This window comes from Delphinapterus leucas, chromosome 4 (genome assembly GCF_059928025.1).
Source record: "Delphinapterus leucas isolate spDelLeu-1000000601 "Yukka" chromosome 4, BTC_Dleu_Yukka2, whole genome shotgun sequence".
Taxonomy (NCBI): domain Eukaryota; kingdom Metazoa; phylum Chordata; class Mammalia; order Artiodactyla; family Monodontidae; genus Delphinapterus; species Delphinapterus leucas.
In genome coordinates, this window is record NC_143132.1 from 49,892,752 (window position 1) to 49,920,413 (window position 27,662).

Genomic DNA, 27,662 nt, shown 5'->3' on the forward strand with positions numbered 1-27,662 from the left:
ACAGATTTTAATATTCCCATTCAGTTTTGGTAGTATAGCAGTAGAGAGAGAAATTTTCCTGCTTTTGTTCTTTTTGGATAGATCCACAACATTATAGGGAAAATTTTAAAAGATTTCAGTCTTCTCATATGCCAGAATTTTGGGGAAACCTTTGATTAATTGATCTTATCCCGCTCTCTACCTCTTCAGCTCTGATTTCAGAGGGTATAGATGGGGAGGACCCTCACTTTCTCTCTGCTTTGCATGGTACCCTGGACCTTCTGCAGCTTTCCTAGGTTGATATAAGAGTGAACGAAAATGTCATTGTTGCAAAAGTCAAGCAGGGGCTCACAACCAATTGTGTGAATGTTTTGCTTTTCCTGTACCTTGTCTTTGCTCATGCATCTCTTAGAGTCTAGGCATGTGTTTGTGTGTGTGTGTGTGTGTGTGTGTGTGTGTTTGAGTGAGAGAAATAGCAGTCTACTCTAATAATACCATAATCACAACCAGGAAAGACATGCTTCATCAATTCTCTGGCAGTAATTGCAGTTCCTGTGGAAAGAAAAAGTGTTGTGTTCACAAAACACTGAGCAGATATCCCTGTGCTATGTGGCTGCTTCCCACTAGCTATCTATTTTACATTTGGTAGTGTATATATGTCCATGCCAGTCTCTCACTTCGTCCCAGCTTACCCTTCCCCCTCACGGCGTCCTCAAGTCCATTCTCTACATCTGTGTCTTTATTCCTGTCCTGCCCCTAGGTTCTTCAGAACCATTTTTTTCTTTTAGATTCCATATATATGTATAGCTGATTCACTTTGTTATAAAGCAGAAACTAACACACCATTGTAAAGCAATTATACTCCAATAAAGATGTTAAAAAATAAATAAAAAGTCAAAAAGAAAAAAGAAAAAGTGCTGTGGTACAGTAGAAAAAATATAGGCTTTATAGTAAGAAACATCCAAGTTTAAATTCCAGCTCTGGATTCACAGATAATTAGCTCTAATTTGCTTTGCAAATTCATTAAAACCATCTGAATCTGTTTTCTTATCTGTAAAATGGGAATAATAATACAAACCTCATAGGGTTATTATTAGTATTTACTAAGTAAAGTATGAAAATTATATGGAACCTTATATGTTTTCAGTAAATGTGTTCTCTTTTGTTCTTTAGTACTCCAGTGAGTTGGCTTACCACAAAACACAGAAATATAATAAAATTTAAATCAGAACTATCAAATTACAAGTAATAAAAAAGAGGGTAAAACAATTAGGCTAAAGAAATGCCTAATGTTATTTACTGTGATTAATTGTAGTACTTAGTTCTCAGATTCTTGAAGGATGAGGTAGCAAGATAAACACAGTAGGTTATATTATAGTCAATATTTGAGAAAAGAAAATAGAACCCACCAAGTTTTTCTGTACTAGTGTTTTTAATATTAAGTATCTTTACTCATTCTATATCTCAGATTTCATTAAAATTTTAATTAAAATTTAATTGCAAATTCAATAGAGAAGAGGGAGCCTCGTCAAAGAATGGATGGACATTTCTCTGCTATAGGTATGGTCATCTCTTTGTTAACAAATAAAGGTAATCTTGCTAGAACACTCTTGTAAGATTTGAACTGAAGATTATTCTATTGTATAAATAGTGGAAAAAGAAAATCTGACTAAATGGAGGACTAGTGAGATAATGGCTGCTACATGTTTTCTTTCAGTTCTATGAATTCTGGGGGATGGATTGGTGTTTTCTTGACTCAATTTCTTCATTAGTCACTGAATACACATAGACCTTTTCCAGAAGTCCCTGAGATTGTCCAGTTGTTTCCTCGTTGATCCAATGCCAATGTTCTATCAATACTTCTTCTCCCCCACCATCTCACACATATCTCTCTCCCCAAAGTCCATTGTTCTCATTGGTTAAGAAGTCTTCCTCACTTGAAAAAAGTGTGAAGACTTTTGATTTTTTAAAGCACTCATCACTTTATACTATTATTATTAAATTTTTATACTTTTAATATAAAGGAGAGGTGTAATGTTTCCAAATTCCTGGCAGATATTACTCTGGGATTTGCCAATGAGAAATTGGAATTCTTTGGAATTACACCAATCATAAATGATTCTTAAAATATTTCCAACATTCGTCATGGTATTTATGGGTATGTAAGTAAATTATTACAAATATAAATAAAATAATAAATTTAGTAGCATTTTCAAAAAACTGTAGCCATAGTGCATATTCAAACACTCATAAACACCAGTGAAGAAAACTAGGTTATCTTGAAATAGCTTAATGCTCTTAATCCTAGTAAAGTTAATGTCACTCACTGTACAGGATCATGTGCCAAAGTAGCTAATGTAAGGACTTATTTTATTTCCTAAACTTGTTATTTCTTAGGACATTATTCATAGGATTTGTTTAAATTTGTTTAAATTATACTTTGCATGTAAATTGATTATTTTATTTGCAAGCATGATTCACTGTTAGTAGAAACAAGGATATGAACACACACTTAGAACTTGGTCATAGGCACAAACAATATTGCCTATCAGATCAGGAAATTTCTCTCCTCCTGCTCCTCTTCAGTTCCCAGAAATGTTGACCTCAACTTCTGAATCTCCTGTCATTGTTTCCTGCTACCACTCTCTCAATTAGATTTATTTGAACCAAGTTGTCTCTTGGTTGATTGTTGTGTTTTAATTCTTACAAGAGAATTATTATACCTTTTCCCATTTTCTCCATTTCTCAACTGAGTTTTCTCCTGATCCCAGAGAAACATATAAATTACTCTAGAAATGCTGGGAGGGGATTCCTTATGGAAACACTACAAAATAAACCCTCTTTTTAGGGTAGTGATTTTCAACCTTGGTGGCACTTTAAATTCACTTGGTTGCTATTTTAGAAATACACGTGCCTGGGTGGTGGATCCCAGGAAGTTGATTTAATAAGGAATATTTTTAAAAATCCTATTGATTTTGTTGTGTAGCCTAATTTGAGAACTCTCCTCAAGGAACTACCCAATGAGTTACTCCTCATTCTATAATTTAAGGATACGCTTATAAGTATTTTTCATTCTTTCATTGTAGGTAAATTCATTTTTATAATCTCTGAAATAGTTTGTAAAATTCTTGAAGAAAAATATACTTACTGTTGGAAACTTATTTTTGATCAGCAATTTCAGAACCTTAAAGGTTTATTATTACATTTTGGCAGTTGTAAGTACTTAATTGATCTTATTTTTTAGTTATTAAAGAAATAAATATGTTTATTTAAAAATAAAGTTATGCAGAATTACTTGTAATGGAAACAAGACTTACTTATTCCATCTCCCTCTCCAGAAGCATCCATTTTTAATTTTTCAGCTGTTTGTCCCAGTTGTCATCTTAGCACTTCTAAATAATATGATTATGCTGATATTTCTTAATAAATTATTTTTTTGACATCTTCTATTTATTTTCTGCCATGATAGCAAGGATTTAATCATTTATTCTCCCCCAATATTTCCTCCATCCTTCTGTTAAATTACATTATTATTTTTCAATCTTATACTGGCTACTTTTCTAATTTTAATTTATGTATTTCTGTCATGTTTTCTTCCACATTACCTATGAGCTGTATCTCTTGACTCATCACTTTATAAGATGAGGATATTAGCACTCATGCCCTTCTCTTCAGCTCTCCCACATCTCCCAACTTGTTATTTTTACTTTTGCATCATCAAAGTTGATGAAAACATATTTCATTTTATAACATATATTTTCTGTTTGCCTATAGATTAGTTTTAAAATTTGATAGCTAATATACATTTTCACGTTATTCTGACTATATAAGAATAGTAAGTGGAAGCGCCAATCAGTATTTTGTACATCAAAATGCTCTGCTCCCATTTCTTCGTTGTTTTCTTTTGTATTTTGTCATCATTAAAAAAAAAAAAATTAAGACCCCAAATCTTACCCTTGTCTTAGGGTTTGGCAGTCCCATTTGGAAAATGTTTATATTTGATATTCTTTCTTGACCTCCTTTTTCAGACACCACTACCCTCAATCACTAGCTGCTCTAAAAATCTTGATTAAATCTTGACTCAAAACTGTAATCTTGGAACTTCCACCTAGGTTAAGAATTATTTTCTCTCATATTTTGAAGGCATTAGTATATCACTTTCTAGCATGTAGTATTGATGATAAGTCTTCTGCTGGTAATTGTCTTTTATCTGTAGGTAAATTTTAATCCCCGCTGAAGCATTTTGAATTTTCTCTTTTTCCAAAGAGAACTCCAAAATTTCACAGCAAAGTGTCTAGATGTGTCTATTTTTTGATTTATTATGTTGAGCACTTACTCTGCTCTTTCAACCCTGAGATCATGTCCCTTAGTTCTGAGAAATTCTCACCCATTTTTCCTTTGATGTTTTTCTTGTCTCTGTCCACTCTGGTCTGAGCATCTGAATTCTAGTTGATTAGATGTTGGACTTCTTGGATGATGCATTGATACACTCTTGATATCTTTTATATTTTCTCATTTTCCTCATTTTTCTGTCTTGATATCTTTTATATTTTCTCATTTTTCTGTCTTCTTTTACTAGTTTTTTGGTAATATTTAATTTTTTAAATCTTTCAATTATTTCTATTAAGTTTTAAAGCTATTATTATTTTTAATTTCAAGAGATATTTTTGGATTACCCCCTCAACAGTAATCTATCTGTCTGTCTACCTACCTACCTATTATCTTTATTTCTATATGTACTGATTTATTTTTGAGGATTTTATTTCCACTTTTTTAATATTCTTTTCTACTCCCTGAATTATGTCCATTTCCTCTAGAATAACATTTTTCTGTTTAACATGAGTTTCTCTATTTCATGTTGCAGGTTTGTCTCAAAGATCTCATTATGCTTTGCTGCCTAATCATATTAAAAATAAAACCATAAAACCACATCATAATTCAGTGCACAGTTGGGGCCTTTGATAGGTTTATTTTAGAGCAGTTGGGCAGATATGTGACTGTTACAGCTGTTTGAAAATGTCAGAAATTAAGAGACATTTTTTTCTGGGGCTCAGGAAATCCTTTAGAGAAGAGACTTGATATTTTTGTCCAAGCAGTAGATATCTGGCTGCCAGATGTGAATAAAGAGAGGTGGGAAAGGGCGTGAACTAAGATAGTGGAGTAGAAGGACATGCTCTCACTCCCTCTTGTGAGCACACCAGAATAGCAACTAGCTGCTGGACAATCATTGAGAGGAAGACACTGGAACTCACCAAAAAAGATACCCCACATCCAAAGACAAAGGAGAAGCCACAATGAGATGGTAGGAGGGGGCGCAATCACAATAAAATCAAATCCCATAACTGCTGGGTGGGTGACTCACAGACTGGAGAACGCTTATACTACAGAAGTCCACCCAATGGAGTGAAGGTTGTGAGCCCAACATGGGGGTCCGGCAACAGGAGGAGGAATTCCTAGAGAATCAGACTTTGAAGGCTAGTGGGATTTGATTGCAGGACCTTGACAGGACTGGGGGAAACAGAGACTCCACTCTTGGAGGGCACACACAAAGTGGTGTGTGCATCGGGACCCAGGGGAAGGAGCAGTGACCCCAGTGGAGACTGAACCAGACCTACCTGCTAGTGTTGGAGGGTCTCCTGCAGAGGCGGGGGGTGGCTCCCTTTCACTCTGGGGACAAGGACACTGGCAGCAGAAGTTCCGGGAGGTACTCCTTGGTGTGAGCCCTCCCAGAGTCTGTCATAAGCCCCACCAAAGAGCCCAGGTAGGCTCCAGTGTTGGGTTGCCTCAGGCCAAACAACCAACATGGAGGGAACCCAGCCCCACCCATCAACAGTCAAGTGGGTTAAAGTTTTACTGAGCTCTGCCCACCAGAGCAACAGTCAGCTCTACCCACCACCAGTCCCTCCCATCAAGCCTCTTAGATAGCCTCATCCACCAGAGGGCAGACAGCAGAAGCAAGAAGAACTACAGTCCTGCAGCCTGTGGAACAAAAATCATATTCACAGAAAGATAGACAAGATGAAAAGGCAGAGGGCTATGTACCAGATGAAGGAACAAGATAAAGCCCCAGAAAGACAACTAAATGAAGTGGAGATAGGCAACCTTCCAGAAAAAGAATTCAGAATAATGATAGTGAAAATGATCCAGGACCTCGGAAAAAGAATGGAGGCAAAGATCGAGAAGATGCAAGAAATGTTTAACAAAGACCTAGAAGAATTAAAGAACAAACAAACAGAGATGAACAATACAATAACTGAAATGAAAACTACACTAGAAGGAATCAATAGCAGAATAACGGATTCCGAGGCAAAAGAACGGATAAGTGACCTGGAAGACACAATGGTGGAATTCACTGCCGCGGAACAGAATAAAGAAAAAAGAATGAAAAGGAATGAAGACAGCCTAAGAGACCTCTGGGACAACATTAAACGCAACAACATTCGCATTATAGGGGTCCCAGAAGGAGACGAGAGAGAGAAAGGACCAGAGAAAATTTTTTTTTTTCTTTTTTTTTTTTTGGCGGTACGTGGGCCTCTCACTGCTGTGGCCGCTCCCGCCATGGAGCACAGGCTCCTGATGCTCAGGCCCAGTGGCAATTACTCACGGGCCCAGCCACTCCGCCGGCATGTGGGATCCTCCTGGACCAGGGCATGAACCCACATCCCCTGCATCAGCAGGTGGACTCCCAACCACTGCGCCACCTGGGAAGCCCCAGAGAAAATATTTGAAGAGATTATAGTCAAAAACTTCCCTAACATGGGGAAGGAAATAGCCACCCGAGTCCAGGAAGCACAGCTAGTCCCATACAGGGTAAAGAGAAGGAGAAACACGCCGATTACTATTTGCCAATAGTAATCAAATTGGCAAAAATTAAAGACAAAGAAAAATTATTGAAAGCAGTAAGGGAAAAAATGAAAAATAACATACAAGGGAACTCCCATAAGGTTAACAGCTGATTTCTCAGCAGAAACTCTACAAGCCAGAAGGGAGTGGCATGATACACTTAAAGTGATGAAAGGGAAGAAACTACAACCAAGGTTACTCTACCCGGCAAGGATCTCATTCAGATTAGATGGAGAAATCAAAAGCTTTCCAGACAAGCAAAAGCTAAGAGAATTCAGAACCACCAAACCAACTCTACAACAAATGCTAAAGGAACTTCTCTAAGTGGGAAACACAAGAGAAGAAAAGGACCTACAAAAGAAACCCAAACCAATTAAGAAAATGGTCATAGGAACATACATATCAATAATTACCTTAAACGTGAATGGATTAAATGCTCCAACCAAAAGACACAGGATTGCTGAATGGGTACAAAAACAAGACCCATATATATACTGTCTACAAGAGACCCACTTCAGACTGAGGGACACATACAGACTGAAAGTGAGGGGATGGAAAAAGATATTCCATGTAAATGGAAATCAGAAGAAAGCTGGAGTAGCTATACTCATATCAGACACAATAGACTTTAAAATAAAGAATGTTACAAGAGACAATGAAGGACACTACATAATGATCAAGGGCTCAATCCAAGAAGATATAACAATTATAAATATGTATGCACCCAACATAGGAGCACCTCAATACCTAAGGCAACTGCTAACAGCTGTAAAAGAGGAAAACGACAGTAACACAATAATAGTGGGGGACTTTAACACCTCACTTACACCAATGGACAGATCATCCAGAATGAAAATAAATAAGGAAACAGAAGCTTTAAATGACACAATAGACTAGATAGAATTAATTGATATTTATAGGACATTCCATCCAAAAACAGCAGATTACACTTTCTTCTCAAGTGCACATGGAACATTCTCCAGGATAGATCACATCTTGGGTCACAAAGGAAGCCTCAATAAATTTAAGAAAATTGAAATCATATCAAGCATCTTTTCGGACCACAACGCTCTGAGATTAGAAATGAATTACAGGGAAAAAAACGTAAAAAACACAAACACTTGGAGGATAAACAATACGTTACTAAATAACCAAGAGATCACTAAAGAAATCACAGAGGAAATCAAAAAATACCTAGAGACAAATGACAATGAAAACACGACGATCCAAAACCTATGGAATGCAGCAAAAGCAGTTCTAAGAGGGAAGTTTATAGCTATACAAGCCTACCTCAAGAAACAAGAAAAATCTCAAACAATCTAAACTTACACCTAAAGGAACTGGAGAAAGAAGAACAAACAAAACCCAAAGTTAGGAAAGGAAAGAAATCATAAAGATCAGAGCAGAAATAAATGAAATAGAAACAAAGAAAACAATAGCAAAGATCAATAAAACTAAACGCTATTTCTTTGAGAAGATAAAATTGATAAACCATTAGCCAGACTCATCAAGAAAAAGAGGGAGAGGACTCAAATCAATAGAATTAGAAATGAAAAAGGAGAAGTTACAACAGACACTGCAGAAATACAAAGCATCCTAAGAGACTACTACAAGCAACTCTATGCCAATAAAATAGACAACCTGGAAGAAATGGACAAATTCTTAGAAAGGTATAACCTTCCAAGACTGAACCAGGAAGAAATAGAAAATATGAAAAGACCAATCACAAGGAATGAAATTGGAACTGTGATTAAAAATCTTCCAACAGGGCTTCCCTGGTGGGGCAGTGGTTGGGAGTCTGCCTGCTGATGCAGGGGACACGGGTTCATACCCTGGTCTGGGAAGATCTCACGTGCCACGGAGCAGCTGGGCCTGTGAGCCATGGCCGATGAGCCTGCGTGTCCGGAGCCTGTGCTCCGCAACGGAGAGACCACAACAGTGACAGGCCCGCGTACCGCCAAAAAAAAAAAAAGAAAACAAAAAAATAAAAATAAAAAATCTTCCAAAAAACAAAAACCCTGGACCAGATGGCTTCACAGGTGAATTCTATCAAACATTTAGAGAAGAGCTAACACCGATCCTTCTCAAACTCTTCCAAAAAACTGCAGAGGAAGGGGCACTCCAAAATTCATTCTGTGAGGTCACCATCACCCTGATACCAAAACCAGACAAAGATGTACAAAAAAAGAAAATTACTGACTAATATCACTGATGAATATAGATGCAAAAATCCTCAACAAAATACTAGCAAACAGAATCCAACAATACATTAAAAGGATCAAACACCATGATCAAGTGGGATTTATCCCGGGAATGCAAGGATTCTTCAATATACGCAAATCAATCAATGTGATACACCATATTAACAAACTGAAGAATAAAAAGCATATGATCATCTCAATAGATGCAGAAAAAGCTTTTGACAAAATTCAACAACCTTTTATGATAAAACTCTCCAGAAAGTGGGCATAGAGGGAACCTACCTCAACATAATAAAGGCCATGTATGAAAAACCCACAGCAAATATCATCCTCAGTGGTAAAAAACTAAAGCATTTCCTCTAAGATCAGGAATGAGACAAGGATGTCCACGCTCACCACTATTATTCAACATAGTTTTGGAAGTCCTAGTTTTGGCAATCAGAGAAGAAAAAGAAATAAAAGGAATACAAATTGGAAAAGAAGAACTAAAACTGTCAGTGTTTGCAGATGACACGATACTATACATAGAGAATCCTAAAAATGCCACCAGAAAACTACTGGAGCTAATCAATGAATTTGGTAAAGTTGCAGGATACAAAATTAATGCACAGAAGTGTCTTGTATTTCTATACACTAATGATGAAAAATCTGAAAGAGAAATTATGGAAACACTCCCATTCACTATTGCAACAAAAAGAATTAAAATACCTGAGAATAAACCTACCTAGGGAAACAAAAGACCTGTATGCAGAAAACTCTAAGACACTGATGAAAGAAATTAAAGATGATACCAACAGATGGAGAGATATACCATGTTTTTTGATTGGAAGAATCAACATTGTGAAAATGACTATACTACCCAAAGCATTCTACAGATTCATGCAATCCCTATCAAATTACCAATGGCATTTTTTACAGAACTAGAACAAATCATCTTAAAATTTGTATGGAGACACAAAAGACCCCGAATAGCCAAAGCAGTCTTGAGGGAAAATAACGGAGCTGGAGGAATCAGACTCCCTGACTTCAGACAATACTATAAAGCTACAGTAATGAAGACAATATGGTACTGGCACAAAAACAGAAACATAGATCAATGGAACACGATAGAAAGCCCAGAGATAAACCCATGCACCTATGGTCAACTAATCTATGACACAGGAGGCAATGATACACAATGGAGAAAAGACAGCCTCTTCAATAAGTGGTGCTGGGAAAACTGGACAGCTACATGTAAAAGAATGAAATTAGAACACTCCCTAACACCATACACAAAAATAAACACAAAATGGATTCAAGACCTAAATGTAAGACCGTACACTGTAAAACTCTTAGGGAAAACATAGGAGGAACACTCTTTCACATAAATCACAGCAAGATCTTTTTTGATCCACCTCCGAGAGTAATGGAAATAAAAACAAAAATAAACAAATGGGACCTAATCAAACTTAAAAGCTTTTGCACATCAAAGGAAACCATAAACAAGACAAAAAGACAACCCTCAGAATGGGAGAAATATTTGCCAATGAATCAGCGGACAAAGGATTAATGTCCAAAATATATAAACAGCTCATGCAGCTCAATATTAAAGAAAGAAACAACCCAATCCAAAAATGGGCAGAAGACCTAAATAGACATTTCTCCAAAGAAGACACACAGATGTCCAAGAAGCACATGAAAAGCTGCTCAACGTCACTAATTATTAGAGAAATGCAAATCAAAACTATAATGAGGTATCACCTCACACCAGTTAGAATGGGCATCATCAGAAAATCTACAAACAACAAATGCTGGAGACGGTGTGTAGAAAAGGGAACCTTCTTGCACTGTTGGTGGGATTGAAAATTGATACAGCCACTGTGGAGAACAGTATGGAGGGTCCTTAAAAAACTAAAAATAGAATTTCCATATGATCCAGCAATCCCACTACTGGGCATATACCCAGAGAAAACCACAATTCAAAAAGACACATGCACCCCAATGTTCACCGCAGCACTATTTACAATAACCAGGTCATGGAAGTGATCTAAATGGCCATCGACAGACGAATGCATAAAGAAGATATGGTACATGTATACAATGGAATATTACTCAGCCATAAAAAGGAACGAAATTGGTTGATTTGTTGAGACGTGGATGGATCTAGAGACTGTCATCCAGAGTGAAGTAAGTCAGAAAGAGAAAAACAAATATCGTATAATAACACATGTATATGGAACCTAGAAAAATGGTATAGATGAACTGGTTTGCAGGGCAGAAGTTGAGACACAGATGTAGAGAACAAACGTATGGACACCAAGCAGGGAAAGCGGCGGGGCGGTGGGGGTTGTGGTGTGATCAATTGGGCAATTGGGATTGACATGTATACACTGATGCATATAAAACTGATGACTAATAAGAACCTGCTGTATAAAAAATAAATAAAATAGAATTCAAAAAAAACAAAAACAAAAAGCCACCATGTCAGAGACAACAAAATGTCCCGTGATACAGATAGTTCAGTAAATTATGTATTTGCATTACAAATGATGTTCTAGAACAGTATACAATTTCTTAAGAGATTATAGGATAGGAAAGATATTCAGGAGAAATAGTGAAGTAAAAAATTCATATTACTGGGGCTTCCTTGGTGGCGCAGTGGTTAAGAATCCACCTGCCAATGCAGGGGATATGGGTTCGAGCCCTGGTCCGGGAAGATCCCACATGCCGCAGTGCAACTAAGCCTGTGAGCCACAACTACTAAGCCTGTGCTCTAGAGCCACAACTACTGAGCCCATGTGCCACAACTACTCAAGCCCACGTGCCTAGAGCCCGTGCTCTGCAACGAGAAGCCACCACAATGAGAAGCCCGCGCAGTGCAACGAAGAGTAGCCCCCGCTCGTCACAACTAGCGAAAGCCCATGCAAAGCAACGAAGACCCGATGTAGCCAAAAGTAAATAAATAAAAATAAATTTATTTTAAAAATTCATATTATTAAATAATATATATGATCCTATATTTGTGAAAAAGTATATACATACACATGTATGCATAGAGAAAAGGACTCAACCCTGATGTTCACAGTGCCTATCTTTGTATGGCAGGGAGGAGACTATAAATATCCCTTTTAAGGAAATAAACAATATTTTGCTTATCTATGTTCTTTAATTTTGTTTTGAATTGCAATTTTAAAACTATAATAAACTTTTTAAAGGAAAAAAAAAAGGGAGAGGTGGGAGCTTGACTTTTAATTAATGTTACTATTTTAAACCCCAAGTCTTACCCTTGTCGTGGGGTTTGAAAGTCCTAATGTCTACCCTCTGTTGTCTCTCTTTTCAAGCCTACTTCCCTAGGCAGTGACTTCTTTTTCCTACGTCATCATTTTTGTTTCACTTCCTTCCCTTTGTAATTCTTTCCTTGTGGACACAGGCTGCCCACCCAAATGCCCGTATGGCTCAGGCAGGTAATTAAATAAATGAAGAAGACTGGTCCTTGAAAATGGACTTGATGTGCCCTGGAATGGAGATATTGCCACTATTCAGTTTCAGTTATTATGCTTTATTTCTTTACAATTAATTTAGTGAATTTTCCAGAGGCAAAAATGATATACACGTATGGTTGGCCTGTCATCTTGACTCAGGAGTCCTCTTAGGTACTAAAATCTAAAAGAAATGTATTATTTCTTGTTAGGGGGGCTTTAGGTCCTATTACTTTCCATCAGAGTCCTCTAAACTACCTTAAATGAATATAGGTTCTAGGTTAAACCATGTCCTTGCCATGTACAACCAACCTCAAGCCACATCAAAACTCAAACATTGTATTTCCTATTAAAAAAATTTCAATGTAGGAGGCTCTGAATAATCTAAAAGACAGTAATTTTATTTTGATTTTATAGTACCATGGCAGCATGCTTCATGTTTCTTTCTCATTTGGACCCTAGGTATAAATTTAGGGTTGAATATTGAGACATAACTCAGGGAGAGTGATTCTGCTTGGGTCTAGGTTAACGTGGTTCATTTATATAGCTTTCTGGTTCCATAACTTGATCCAAAGATAAGACTGAGTTTAATATGTAACCTGAGAATCAGATAGATGGCATATTCTTTGGTGGTGGTCATTTTTGATATCGTTTCTCTTGCCAGGCCTTTAGATAATGCAACTGAAAGTTAATGATTGTATTCTCAGATGAGATCTTGAATGTCATGGTTTTCTGATGTTGATTGAAGAAAGAATTATTGAGAATTATTTGTATTATGTGATGATGGTAGGGTTAATAGCATATTGGACATTGAAAAATGTAAATGTAATTTGGACTTGAGGAAGGCCTCCGAAGGAATGCTTATAAACCAGGCCCAAAGTGATATATAATTTGTCACACCCTCCTTGTTATATTGGCAAGTTTATCAGTTCTCAGAGTTAATGCTGAAAGGTGGCAGGATATGCCAGCCCAAAATATGACTGTAGGAGTTCAAGACATGCCACCCCCATGCTTTCCCTGAATTCCCCTTATTTGCTTAAAGACAGATGCTCTGAAAGGAACTCAATTGTCATCAATCCCATCCTGAGGTGGGGGTGAATTTCATTATTCAAGGAGTATTGACTCATCACAGAACAGGAGACTAGAGGTTGACACCACACCCAAACTTTGTCACAAACCATTGTACCTCTAATCTGTTTTTCTAAGGGCCCATTCATGTTTCCTAAAAATCATTGACCCTTCAGAGGCTTACATCTCTCCTCCCCTCCCCATATTAAGATGGGTATTTAAGCCTAAATTCATAGCCACCTCTAGAAGTTATTTATTTTTACCCCCAAGGGATCTCCTATGTATTCATGAGCTACACATGTTAATAAACTTGTTTTTCTCTTGTTAGAGGGGCCCCAGTGAGAACTTAGAAGGGTAGTAGAAAAATTATTTTTCTTCCCCTGAAATGCCGAGGCATGACTTGATGGAGGTGGTGAATTAGGTCCCAAAAGTCTCCATGAGACTTTCCCAAGCTACCCCAAATAAATATACAATCTATTTTAAAACCCTGTGTTTTCCCACAAAGATAATTTTAAGCTCTAGCAATAAACATACAATATAAGAACAGTGTGCTTTCTGTTCTAAGTAGCTTCAAAGTAGGTTCCCAGCTTCTACCCCCCCCAACCTGATTTCTGCCTTAAGCCCCTCCTATTTAGGAAATTTGTTAGCACTACCATATTATCAATGGAAAAATTATGATAGCGTACAACCACAATTTATATGCATATGTGTCTCACAATCTGCTGAGAATAGGGCATATGTGTTTTAAAATCCATAAAAACATGTCTTGAGAGTTTCAATTGAGTTAAGTCTGGCTTGTTCAGATATTTAGAGCAGACAACAGGTTTTTAAGGTGTTTGGATTACCCTGACAATTCACCATGATGTAGATGTCTCCATTAAGCCTGTCAACTCCCCCTTGAGCAAGAGAAGATCAAATCAAAGCTCAGCAGACATGAAGAGCATGGTTTGCTGCTATGGGTCTTCAGGATGGTTATAGATTTCTAAACAGTCAATGAAGTCGTGGTGTTGTAAATTGATTGCTGAGATGGGCAGTGGTGTACCCCAGAGCTGTTTTTTTCCTTGCCACACACTGCTTTACTGGTCACTCATAGCCGTGTGTTTAGATCAGTATCCCAATATGTAAGAGATTATTGGACTGCTGCAAAGTGATACAATGTAAAGGTTGGTTTAAGCTGCTAAAATTGAAAAGCATCTCAAATAATAAACGTGTAAGTCCAGTGATATCCTGGACTCCCAAGTAAAAATGTCAGAAAGGGACCCCATGTCCTTTTTAAGTTGAAGATTAAGTAAATTTTTAGTCTCCTTGGGAAACCATCCAGAAGGGGAAAGGATCCATTTAACACATGCTTCACTTTTGATATGCTGATCTCTCTTGACTTCCTTAACTCATTTCACACAAGCCAGAGAGCTGAACTTCCACCATTTTTGTTGTGTGCATGTGAAAGAAGCTTATGGCGTCTACTTTCCAAACTTAAATCCTGCAACTAAATACGTTAGACTTGCAGAAAGTTTTATGAAATACTTCAAAGTCTTCTCTAATCTTGACTATAAAGGTGTATTTAATTTACTTAACTCTGTCTAAGCCTGCTTCACACTAGAAGCAAGGAGAGGAAACTTAATATACAGGTGCCAAAGAACAAGCATATCTTTTTGAAAAATTTGCTTGGGTACTGTGAGACTGTACATTCCAAAAAGGGCCACAACAGTGTCTCCTGTCCCACATTCCCTTCTTTGATGGTCCTCCTACCAGGAGATGGGTGTTTATGTTCCTTCCCCTTGACTCTGTTGTGACTACAACAGAGATGATGCAGTGAAGCTAGTTGTAAAAAGTGATACAGCTTTGCTTAGTTCTCTTGGGACACTCCCTCTTAGAACATAGTCATTGGGCTGGAGGTAATTCAAGCAACTCCATGGAGAAACCCACTGGAAAGGAATCAATAACCTGAAACTTCTCACCAGCCCTGAGTGAGCCATTGTGGAAGTTGATGCTCCAGTTCAGCTGAGCGCCCGCAGCTCACTGTCGTGTGGTGTGGTGCAGTGGCTGTCCCTGCTGAGCTGGGTACAAATTGTAGATGTGTGAGCAACATAAGTGATCGCCATTGTATTTTTGAATTTGGGAGTGTTGTTAGGCAGCAAAGCATCGCTGTACCAGGGAATTATACTTAACCTTGTGGGGACCTAAATTTGTCAGTGTTCCTTTCCTCGGTAACAGGGGTTGGCAAACTTTGGTCTGTAGACTAAATCATGGCCCATAGCTAAGCATAGTTTCTACATTTTTAAAGTGTTATCGAAAAGAAAAATCCAAAACAAACAAGCAAACAAAAACACCAAGAATGGGTGACAGAGACTATATGTGGCCTGCAAAGACTAAAACATTTACTGTTTGACACTTGACAGAAAAAGTTTGATGACCTCTGCTGTATAACAATCCACCTTCTTTCAGGTACTTAGTGTGAATTAGTACCACTGGTTTTGTGCTGGAAGAAAAACTTGGCAACATTAGTAACTCTCAGAAACCTTTCTCTAAGGAGCCTGCCATAGCCTTCTTCCCACAGCTAAGTTAAACTTCAAAAGCAGTTGCACATTTTGTTGAGTGTCCTCGTACAAATGTGTTGATTTTCCTATTAAGATACAATAGGCCATAGTTCAGGAAAATATATTTGGGGTGTGATATACCTCAGAATTGTAAATCATTGAGCAATTTTTAGAAAACATTTGCTGGAAATCTGGAAATAGACATACTACCCTCTTCTCTCTCCTTTCAAACACATACATCTGTTACATCTATAACTTCTTATCTGAGGTTGAAATAATATGAATTTGAGGGGAAGGATATTTGTATACATTTGTATTTGTATTATATATTATGATTGAATACTGGAACTAAAGGTTCCTAAGACCAAAATTGAACTAGAAAATGTGAACACATAATACCAAAAATTTTAGCATTTCTTCTTAGGTGACTGAATTGATAAATTAAGACACCATGGCAAAGTCAACTACCAGCCCAGACTTATACTAAGCAGCTGTGCTGTTCCATGGGTTCAAGGTGACAGTAAAATCATAGGATCTGGCCAAACAATAATTTGTTCATAGTTGCTCTTACGTTAGTCATTTTCATCACACCTCCAATTTTATATTCAATGACTGCTGATATCCAAACTTTTATCAATGTACTATGAAGAATAAGAGTATTTTAGTGTAATAGTATTTGGCTTTAGACAGGACAGTAATGTAAGTTTGGGATTTTGAAATCTGCTTACCTTCTCCGGTGAATTGCGGCTAGTGGGTGGGGAGCTGTCTGGGAAAAAGTAGATGTGGCAGAAATCTTTCTCACCTGACACATAAGGAGGTGGATTCATACCCACACATCGTATTTGTTCTGTGGATTTTTTTTTTTTTGATAAAATTACTTACTGTGTTTGAAAGCTATAGATTTGAGTTGGTAAAAATTTTAATTAGAAATATCTTTGCCATTTAAACTACCATCACTTTGCCATTTGCCAGTGAAATGTGTCAATAGAAAATCATGAATATCAAAGAAATGATTTTCACAATTAGCATACTTTTAAGTACTGGCTCACTCTTTTCTTTACCAGGAGTCTCAGGGATTTTTAGAGAGAACAACGTAATGCAGGTCTTATAAGACTGCAGTTAAGCCCTTGATAGGTTGGAAATTGCTGTGGAGCTTTAATTTTTGAATATGTTTTCAACAAAAGATAAAATAGATGTGATGACATAAAGAAGCAAAACAAATAACAACCTTTCAAAAAGATTCAACGTAATTGTTACAAAGTGACAAACCTTTTAGAAACACTCTCATACATTTCAGCAAGAATTGTGTTGTTTTGCATTACAGTTTTTATAGAGCTTCTGTAATATTGGTTCATAAAATGTGTGCAGAAATTATCTACGGAGGTTGGAGGTAGAAAAGACCTGCTAGAGCATCTATTTCATTTACAAGCCATCGATAACTAATGTAGGGCACACAGTAATGCAACACTAAGGTTATACATTTAAACACAGAAGTCAGGAAATGCAAAAATCAAGGATCTCATAATAACATCAAATACCCACAGTGCACAGAGAAAATGTTTTTGATTGCTAATTATACTGTTAAGTGTTATACCTTAAAATGAAGCACATGAAATATAAACAGGCTAATGTTCCCTTGAGATACTTAAGTTACATTTCCTGGCTTTTATGTTTAAATTGGAGACTTTAAAATTTCATTGACATAGATTTTTATTTTTCATTTCCTTCCTTTATTTTTGAAGAAGATGAAAAAAAAAAGTTGTCCATTGATCACCAATGTCATTAACAGTGCTAAGAGTTACGCTCAGCCTCCATAGAGCTTTCTGACGTGATTTTAAAATTAGACTGGTAAAATTAACCGGAATCATGGCCACAGTCCTCAGGATGTGGTCTTCCAGGTTTCTGAGCATGGGTCTGATGTTGTGGTTGGACCCTTTCATTTAAACATGGAGCTGCCTTCCCTAAATAAATAGACTCTGTGTTGTGTTTGTAGATTTCTAAATTTTTACAAAGTACAATTTGAAAGGAATATGGGGTATTTATATGTCCACATCTGATAAATATTGATTTGAGGAAGCCTTTTTAAGAGGATAGAGGCTCCCTTTCAAAACACTACTCTAAATAAGGATAATTAAAAGGAAGAGGATAGGTAAAGATCTATCCATGCAGAACACAGCAGTAGAAAAAGTACCTGGGCTGATGGAATATAAACTTCAATCAGAGAATTGATCATGGTAAAGACATCGATGGGGTAAAGAAAAGAAGGACTTAGGAAGTAGGTGACAACCTTAATTGATTCTCTACTGTTTATGGTGTAAAGTCCAAATGCCTAACACCATAAACAAAGTCTCCCCAATTTACCTCCAGCTTACCTCTTGTGTTAGGCAGGGTCACGGACCCCCAAGATGTCCATGTCCTAATCCCCAGAACCCATGGCTATGTTACTGTACATAGCAAAAGAAATTTTGCAGATGTGGTTAAGGATCTTGAGATGGGGGGATTATTCTGGAATATCTGATGTGGTTAAGGATCTTGAGATAGGGTGATTACTCTGGAATATCTGAGTGGGCCCAATGTAATCATGTGGGTCCTTACAAGGGACAGAGGGAGGCAGGAGAGTCAGAGAAGGAGACACACAGTAGAAGCAGAGGTTGGAGTTATGCAGTTGCTGGCTTTAAAGATGGAAAATGGCCATAGGCCCAGGATTGCAGGTGGCCTCTAGAGGCTGGAAAATCAAGGAATGGATTCTGAGTCTCCAGAAGGAGGGCAGCCCTGCTGATACCTTGATTTTAGCCCCATAAGAACCATTTGGTCTTCTGACCTTCAAAATTATAAGACAATAAATTTGTGTTGTTTTTAAGCAACCAGTTCTGTGATAATTTGTTACAACAGCAATAAGGAAATTAATACACCTCTATATACTCATAATAATAACATCATATTACTTTGTCTCAAACATGCCATCTATTGTAAGACAAAACTAATTTCATAAGAGACTTGGAAGTGTGTACAAAACACAAACATTTGTTTTATGTGTTAATCGCTTATCTTAATCAATGCAATATAAAATATTATCTTTTTAAATATGATAATCAAATTTGAGCCCAAGTTTTCCTTACTCAGAATCTAAAGATTCTTCTGATTTTCTTTAGGCTATTGGAAATTGTATAGTTTGATTTTGACATGTTGCTTTTCATAACCCACACTCACAATTTCTTTAGAGATAGACATTGTCATTTTGAGGTGTTCTGTTTGTATTTGCTTCTTGTTAATTCATAGATCCTTTTTTTTCTTTAATTGAATTATATGTTGTTGGAAGTTTAATAGCTTCTCTTGAAAACCTAGTAGGAACCTTTTTCAGGCAGATGTTGGTGCCCCAGAGATAGTCCTCATGATGTATGAATCAGCCATGGCTATGCTTCACTGCCTTTAAAAGTCTTATGATTTATTCTCAAACACTGGCAATGTCTTCTGTCTCTAATTGCATTACCTGCATGTGACAGACAATCTTCTGCATACTCAAGCTGCCTCATAGTGTAATCTTTTTTGAAGACATTTAAGTGACAATTAGAGATACATATTTCAGTGAAAATTCAATTGCATGTAACACTACCAGTGCAAGAACTCAAATGAGTTAATGAACAACCACCTTTTAGGCAGGCTAGTTTCCTATACTCAGGACAAAACAATTGGGTTGCATCTTACTCCTCTGCTTTTCAGCTGAGAAGATTATTTTATATTGATTATTTGATACATCTTGATTTTTAAAGGCATCAAACAAAAAACTTGCCCTTTTGGGATCCAGGAAATACGGTAATAATATGAATAGCTAACACAACACAGTCCAGATGAGGAAAATCAGGCTGGGATAAGATAAATAACTTCCCCAAGATCACAGGGTTAATAGGTAGCAGAGGTAGCACTCACATAGAGTGTGCTCTCTCTCTCTCTCTAAAGCCTAGGCTTTTAGCCACTGCACCCCTCACCCCCTCTCCTGTTCTCACAAGTTAGTTTATTACTAAACTTCTTGGTGATTCATCAACATGTGGTCGTCTTTCCAGCCTCTGTGTGGTTGGGTACATGGTCTCTACTTCTCCACCTGGCAACTTCTCTGAGCAGAGTGGTTAAGGAAATGTGTCCTAGGCTTAAGTGACTAGAGTTCTGCCCCCACCACTTACTAACTAGGCCTCAGCAGCCTCATTCCTAAAACGCAGATTACTTAGTTTATGTCTCATAGTTTTGCAGTGAGGATTAAGTGAAATAATACAGATAAAGTATTTAGCAACAATGCCAGGGACGTAAGAAATTATACTTAATGAGAAGGATAAGAGGAAGAAAATAAGAATGATACATATGTTACTTTCTTTCCAACAACTTCTACCATTTCTCATAGCATAAAATTCTTATCCCCTTCAATTCAATGATAGTCAGGAAGCACATTTTGACCATCGGCTGTGTGCTAGTTTTACTATCATCAAAGGAATCAGTGGTGCTACAAGAAGTGTAAAGATGCTTGTAATGGGGAGAGCTTCCATGTGGTGTCAAAGAACAACAGAGTCAGACACTAGTTAAAGGTGGTAAAGACAGAGTTTATTCCTTATTTTCACAATAGGGGAAAAGAGACTTCAGTGTGGGACTGAGCTCAATTCCTAATACAATAAGGACAAATGAGGATTTACAGCCAAAGAGCAGAAGGAGCAGGGTCAGTAGGGGGAAAATTACTAAGAGGAGACATCAAGGGTTGTGGGATTCTTGCTAAACCAATTTAATAAGATTCTTGCTGAAGACAAGGTGATCACATATCAAAATGAGAGATAAGAACATGATCAGATATGAAGAGTGATCAGATATCAAGGATAAAGGAATGACTTATCAGAGTTCTTGCTAAAACTGGGTTTAGCAGGGATGGACACGGAAGGCCAAGTCAAGGCCATGTCAGGAAAAAGGCTCAGAAAAGCCTGACTAAATTTTGGTCAAGGAGAGAGTCTTTGTCAGGGGCAGTCAATGGCCAGCTGTGAGGGAAGACCCTCTTTTCCTCTCAATATTCTCTTTCCTCTTCCTGCTTTAGTTAACGTAATATTTGTTGGCAGACTTTTATGGGGTAGACTTATATAAGGCCCTTTCTTTGCAAGTAGTGCTTGCAGAAGGAGGGTTGACAGGAGACTCTCCAATCAGTGTGTCAATCAGAGTGTCATCTTGTCCTGATGCTCAAAAATAATCTAGGAACCTCCCTCAATTATAACTTGGAAGTGAGTAGGTGAGCTCTGATGAAGTATTTTAAGGATTAAAAGTCTCAAAATTTGAAGAGCAGGGGTATTTGGTCTTTGTTATGTAGTCCCCTGTATTCTATACCAAAAGGTACGTTTCTAGGTCTGGGGCAACACAGTTGCAAGGAGCCCATGTGAGTTACTGCTCCTTATTCCTGGGTGAATCTAGAAGATGACATTATCTACTACCTATTCTGGATACTACATCACTCACAGTTGCCTGATCTGAATAGGCACTGGATCTCAATGAAATTATAACAATTTTATTTTTAACTGAAGAATCTTAAACGACTTTATGTTTTGTTTTTACAGGGTAGGCTGTCCCTTTCACTAAACAGCAAGGTTCTTAAATTCTCACATTTACTGATTACAGCACTTCCTCTGAGGTATTTGTAAAAACCTTTACTTGTTCCAAAGATATGGTAAACTAAATGATAACATCTCTTTAGAAGCATCTTCTGCATGGTTGACTTAATGTTGATGGATCACTCTTACCTTAAAAATAAATGTGTATGTGAATGCACACACACATGCTACATAGACACATATACATGTAGATCCAGCAGGAGCAAAGAGGAATAGTTTGGTGCCATTTAAATAAAAGCTTTGATTTTAGAAGAAAATTGGAAATTAGAGACAAATCTCAAAGAAGGGAAAAATTTTAGAAACGTGGGAGAAACCACTATTTTTGCTATTCTCTGATCTTTGGTATATTATTTATCTAGTAGGTTGCAGCAAACTGTAATATTTGAAAAAGGTCAGACTCACGTACCATATTTGAATAATGTAGGCAGCAGGGGTCTAGAGAATTATCATACTTAGACGAGGAAGTGTGATTTTCCAGCCTGGACTCATTTCTGCCCCTGATTTGTTGTTTGACCTGAAGTGAGTCATTCTCTTCTTTGTCTGTCAATGGTGATAATGAGATCTCTTTTTTCTCTTTCTAATATAGATGTTGTGAAGAATGCAATAATCTGCTAACTGATCTTTCCCCTTTATATACTACCTCCTGAAACTACCTACATACTGCCTTCTGAAAACACTGCTTTGCACCCGATCCCCCTGTTCAAAAATCCCTATATCTTCTCCATGGTATGATATCCAAAGTCCTCCCCATTTTAATCCCAAGCAATTGCTGACCATCTTCAATGTGCTAGACATTGTACTTTGCACTTTTAATAATAACCCTTAGTCTTCAGACCACTGTGAGCATAGCTATTAATGCTCATACCCTTTTAAATATAAAGAAAATCTTCAACAGCACAAGTTTGAAGACAGGCCTGTTGGATTCTTTGTTTTTGCTCTTTCCACATGCATATTCATGCTGTTGCTACTTAGGTCTTACCTTTACACGCGCGCACACACACACACACACACACACACACATCTTTTCTTTAGAACTTTATGTCCCACCTGCTTTCATAAAGGATGCAACGTGGGACAATAAAATTCAGGTGTATAACAACACCATTGCATTAGAAATAAAGAAAACGAGAACTATGTAAAGGAGGAGGAAACAGGCATTTTATCTCTGGAATGTATCCCCAAACCATTTACTTACTACGGTTGTACTGCCACCAATACAAGCTTCTTGCATGGCTGCAGCAGTGGCCACCTACCTTTAGATTCCTACTCCACTGTAGCCTATACCTTTCAAGTTCTATACAGAGGGTACAGTGACTATTTTAAAACATAAAACCATGGCATCTGCTTAAAATATTCTACTGGTTCCCATTATATTTAGGGTACAATGTCATGACCTCTCTACCATGATCTTCAGGGCTATATATGATCCATTTCACACTCAGATCTCAATCTTCAATTCTTTCCCTTCCTCATCCACTTCTCTTCAATCATTGATGACCTTCTTAGAACAGTACATCCTGCCCCAGGTTGTTTTGCTTTTGTTGTTACCCAACCCTCGTATGTTCTAACCCTAGCTCTTCATGTGAATAGTCCCTTCTCATCATTCAGATATTAGCTCCTAGTTTGCTAGTTCTAGGTCAGTATATGTAAACATACACCATCCTTTTTGTTAATGGCTGCATGATATTTATCATACGGATGCAACTTGATTCGGTTAACCTTTCTTCTACCAGTAGGCATTCAGGTTCTGCCCAGTGTTTTCCAACTACAAAAAAGAAAATACCTCTGCAATACGAATGACTACATATGCATATCAACATACTCGAAGGAGATTATTTATAAAAATAATTGCATGAATTGTAATTACTAGATCAAAAAGTATGGAATGATTATTTTGATAAATTTTGCCAGGACAGAGAGTTTGATTTTATTTAATTTTATTTTGTTCAGCTTTATTGAGGTAAAATTGACAAATAAAAGCTGTGTGTACTTAAGGTGTACTACATGATGATTTGATATATGCATACAGTGTGAAATAATTATCTCAATCAAGTTAATTAACAAATCCATCACCTCACATATTTACTGTTTTTTTTGGTTTGAATGTGGAAGATCTATTCTGTTAGCAAATTTCAAGCATACAATATAGTATTATTAACCATAGTCATCACACTGTATATTAGATCCCCAGAACTTATTCATCTTATAAGTGAAGGTTTGTACCTTTGACTAACATCTCCCCATTTTTCCCACTCAGCCCTTGGTAACTACTGTTCTACTCAGAGAGTTTAATTTTAAAGCATAATTTAGTGAATTTTTAAAGACTAAGCTAAGATACTCATAATGTGTAGCTTTATGAAGAACTTGATCCAAGGATAGAGCTTAGAAAGCCTTCAGGATTGGTTGGTTTAGATGATTTTCCTAGATGTGCACTTTCCCTAGCAGGTCTCTAGATATGAATTATTTCCTGAACACTGCCTCCTGTATTCCTTGTTACTAACTAAAGGATGAGCCAGAGCCTTGGTGGTACGGAATAAAAGCAAGAGTTGACCTCCTGCTATGCACACTGGAAAGCCTGAGCTGTATATTTGCCTGAATGGAGGGTCCCAAGCTTCTCTATGGGGATGAGCCAGGAGTCTCCATTTACTGAACACCCATCCTCTGCCTTCTGCATGTTCAGAAGGGCTAGCACTGAGGTTGCCTCCTCATGTTTCTTCTGACTACACCAAAAAAAAGCAGTCTTTCCTTTTTCTTCACGCCTTCCACACTTACTGGCTACACCATTTACTTGGTCCTAAAAGTATGCTATACCTTATAGTTTATTATTTATCCCTTTTATATGTCTTCTTTCTCTCACTTGGGTTATGTGGTGCTCAAGGGCAGCCTCTCTTATTTCCAAATCTCATTCAGCAACTCACTCATTCTAATACAAAAAGCAAGGATGATTATTTTACTGACTGTCCACACAGCTGAAAGGATCTGTGCCTCTCTGCACTCTTCAAACCAGTATCCCTTTGGCCTATGATCATCCAGCAGGAGGCTACTTACCCTTAGCAGGAGCTGATCTCAGGTGTGGAATATTTTCCTTCGATATGAATCTCATACCAGGATGAACCTTGACCTTGGCTTCATTAGCTGTTTTCTAACCAACTGAACCCATGACTAAACATTTTTAGGGCAAAATTTCCATTATGGCTCATTGTTAAGCTGACTCTAAGGGGAAAACAAGCTATAGCCTTGGAGCAAAAAAACATCAAAAAGTTGCCAGTAAGAGAAAATTGGGGTTATATGTTACACTTCCTCAGTACACTTCCTCCGTAATGAGCGATGAAGTGATCCATTTATATATGATCCATATATATATATCTCAAAAGACTGCTGAAATTAAATTTCTAGATGCAGTCATTATTGATGTTTTCATATCCTGGCACAGTAGCATTTGACAAGCCTGCACAAGTTTTTGCTTTTGCTGCTGCAAAGCTAGCAGTTTCAACAGTGCATACACTGCTAGGAAGATTTTGTTCTGATTTTTTCCGGAAGCTTTGCATATTATGGACACTCAGTCCGTTTGATTGACAGGTTGTTTCCACGAGATACCTTAAAAGGCTGCAGGTACTACTTTTGGCCTGTTCCTAGGAAGAGAGCATTGACTGTATCCAGTGCTCTTTGAAATGAGGGATTAGTCATCTAGGTACCATGAGCCACAACATTACCAAAATTAGTTGATTTTGTGTAAATTTTAATTTATTAAGCTGGGCATTTGATATTGGTAATCATTGTCTTGTTACTCTTTGTTATGAAAAGATAGTCATTGTGTAGAAGGCTTAGCACAGTTGATGTAGCCCCTTGTTTATGAGTGGTTAGAATTATTTGAGTTTTCATGCTGTTGCTACTCAGGATTTGACATGCAAGCTGTAGTAAAGGGGTGATTTGGACTCCACAAACCTTTTTGTCTCATTTTAGGTTTTGAAGTTTAGACCTTTTGAAACCACCTTTATCCAAAGTCAAACTTAAGAAACTAAGGTTATCTCTATAATAAATACATTGTTAGCAAAGGCAATTTTTTTCCTAGACATTGACTGCTTCACTTAGCAGCTCTTAATCCAATAGTCCTTTTTAGGATTAAAGACTATTACATGTAATTTTTTAAAGCCTCAGTATATTGTGGCATTTCTTGGCCCACAATAACTCTATAAATGCTTTCAGATGAACTTAATTTTTAAAATCTTTACAAATGCTTTGCTTCTGCTTAAGTATTTTACTGCTTTTCTTTACTTCTGTCTTTGAAGTCCATTATAAAATTCTTTTAATTGTTTAAATATCTCTCTTCTACCATTTATTCATTCAATTCACATTTATTGAGCACTAACCCTTTCTTATGTAATATGAAAACATGCCTGCTGATAAAGCAGTTTCATCTTTGCTTGGGATGGTACCAACGTTTGAACATCAAGTAAACAGTTTTGGAAAGACGAGTATTTGCATATTGATATGTCAAATATGATGCTGTGTAACGGTACAAAAACTGAATATTTCTAATCAGGGGATGTTGGAGATAGTAGAATAAATAAAGGCTATGTGAGTAGTCGGGGGACTTTGCTAAGTCCATATGTGGTATAAAGAAATACAACACTGCAGATTGAAAAAACTCTGACAATGCAGAATTGGTCATTTAGTATCCCTCACTTCCCGAGGCAATAGACTATTTGATGATTATGAACAAGCTTCTTTAATGCCCATCTTTATTCAAGCAAAGACTCAGAATTTTAAAAATTGTCTCAAGCTATTTCCTTCAGGTTGGATTGTGTGAAGCTGTTGTCTTCATCCCGTATTGATAAATGTCAAACATGTGAGTGTATTTTAATCACGATCCTCATATTGCTAAAAGTTGTGGCTGTGAGTTGGTGATAAAATTGAGACAATTAACATTTTTAACCTTTTATTATGGGAAATTTCAAACACACACATAATAAATGGAATAGTGTAATGAGCCCCTCTGTGTCCATCACCCAGCTTAAAATATTATCAATATTCAGCCATTCTTGTTTTATCTTTGCTTCCACCGACTCACCAGCCCTACGCAATTATTATTTGTAGTATTTTTTTTTTTTTTGCCGTATGCGGGCCTCTCACTGTTGTGGCCTCTCCCATTGCGGAGCACAGGCTCCGGACGCGCAGGCTCAGCGGCCATGGCTCACGGACCCAGCCGCTCTGCGGCATGTGGGATCTTCCCGGACCGGGACACGAACCCGTGTCCCCTGCATCGACAGGCAGACTCTCAACCACTGCGCCACCAGGGAAGCCCTATTTGTAGTATTTGAAATTCTTTTTTGTGAGATATAATTTAAAGACATTGAAATGCACAAATCTTAGCTGTACAATTTTCACAAATAAGTACACCCTTGTAACTCCACTTATACCATGATCAGCAGTGGGATTTGTATTTGTTATTGTAGCTGCTATAAATTCTGTAGGTATTCATATGCAAGAGAGGGAAATGGTCCCTCAGTCTTCTCCCTGATGATGCTCAGACCTGGCAGTGGGATCTTATACATGGGCTTAGAGGACATTAGATGAATGAGCTTTTGCTTCTAAGCTAAAAGTTTTTTAATATCTTTTACATTATAGGTTCTGAAATATCCTCCCCTTGTGCCTCTTCAAGGTACAAGGAAGAGGAGATAGCTATCATGAACTGGAGGTGGGAGAAGCAGAAGAAGAATCTACAAGTCCCATGTTAATCTTCAGGATTTTTCCTTTGTTTGGAAACTGACTGAAATTAAAGCCAAGTGATCTGTCTCAGGCTTTTACCTAAGTGAGAAAATATTTGCGTTTTCTTTGATCCTTTGTTTTTGAGCTACAACTTAGTAGCTTTACCCTACCCTTGGATTTTTCTAACCTCTTAATGAATCAGGAAATTGATAAAATTCTAATTTATCCTGGTAT

The 27,662-nt window shown here is 37.3% G+C and overlaps 1 protein-coding gene across 1 annotated transcript in view; it reads left to right on the forward strand.

Annotated features, from left to right (window-relative positions):
• The first annotated feature begins 51 nt into the window (after nt 1-51).
• ZPLD1 (zona pellucida like domain containing 1) overlaps nt 52-27,662 on the forward strand; it is a 133,159-nt gene continuing 105,548 nt past the window's right edge. The window contains exon 1 of the mRNA XM_089910510.1: nt 52-27,531. The gene's annotated coding sequence lies outside the window, so the exon portion shown is untranslated. The remainder of the gene's footprint in view (nt 27,532-27,662) is intronic.